At 61.9% G+C, this 1125-nt stretch overlaps 1 protein-coding gene across 1 annotated transcript in view; it reads left to right on the forward strand.

Annotated features, from left to right (window-relative positions):
- The first annotated feature begins 69 nt into the window (after positions 1-69).
- Positions 70-1125, forward strand: part of LOC113206289 (high affinity cGMP-specific 3',5'-cyclic phosphodiesterase 9A) — a 176708-nt gene continuing 175652 nt past the window's right edge. The window contains exon 1 of the mRNA XM_052268509.1: positions 70-497. The gene's annotated coding sequence lies outside the window, so the exon portion shown is untranslated. The remainder of the gene's footprint in view (positions 498-1125) is intronic.

A 1125-nucleotide genomic window follows, 5' to 3' on the forward strand; every position in this document is an offset into this window, starting at 1 on the left:
CGGCCCCGCCCCGGCCAAGCCCACCCGTCAGGCCCAACCCGTCAGCCCGTCCTGCCGCGCCGCCGCGCCGCCGCCGCGCCGGGCCGCGAGTTCACTGGTGTACAGGCCGGCAGGCCAGGCCGGCGTCGTCACTCGCCTTCCATCCGCCGCCCCGGGACCGCCTCGCCGCCGCCGCGGGTCCCGCAGTCGTCGCGGCGCGTCGCGTCGTCGCGTTTTGACGGATTCGCGCGAGTGTGGTTCGTGTGGTGTGTGTGAGTGGCAGTTGTCAAACGCGCCGCCGTGTGGGCGTTGTCACGGCCTCGTTGTGCGCGATGAAAAGAAGCCGCGAGTGATGTGATGTGATGTGTGAGAGGCTGTTTGTGAGATGAGCTGTGCGCTTGATGTGTTGTGTCCCGTGCAGTGAAGGCATTTGTGTCAAGTGATCAGAAAGTGTCTTAAGTGTTGTTTAACCAAGGATACGTCAACGCACATTGGATAGCTTGGATAATCTGGAAAAGGTCAGTACAGTAGGCTTATTCTAAACGAGTTGGGCTCGGCTCGATTGACTCGATCGGGCCTTTTAGACATATTATTTCTATGACTACCGGTGTCAAACTTCCCTTTTGTGCTTCGTTCGTCTGAGTTGTAGGGCGCTTCTTTGCGTGTCCTGAGGAATCTCTGGCCAACCTGGAGGGAAGTTTTGTCGGCATCGCCGTGTTGGCAACACTGCCTTGGTGCGGCCCCCTCCCCCTTCCCTCATGTGGACGGGCGGGCGGGCAGACATGCTGGCAGGCAGACAACAGACGGGCGGACGACGCGTTTCATTCATAAGGCTGTGTGCACCCGCACCCAGCGGATGGGGCACCCACGCACCCACGGCTCCGAAGTGCTTTTTCTGACGTGGTATAGAGGAGAGCCCCCCCCCCCCAACGCCCGGGAAAGGAGAGGGGGGCGCCGGAGGAGTAACGCCGCGAGCTGCAGGCGTGCAGAGTCAGTGCAAAATGCACGCGGGTGCATAGTGTGCGGCCAAGTGGTGGACCCCCATGCTGCATCATTAGTCTGGCGCCTGTCCGCGGTCAAAACAAGTGTCGAGCGAAGAGCTTTACTCCGTTTCATCATCGCCAGCCCGCCCCGCCCCGCCCCGCC

Source organism: Frankliniella occidentalis, unplaced genomic scaffold (assembly GCF_000697945.3).
Source record: "Frankliniella occidentalis isolate FOCC.00 unplaced genomic scaffold, Focc_3.1 Scaffold71, whole genome shotgun sequence".
Taxonomy (NCBI): Eukaryota; Metazoa; Arthropoda; class Insecta; order Thysanoptera; family Thripidae; genus Frankliniella; species Frankliniella occidentalis.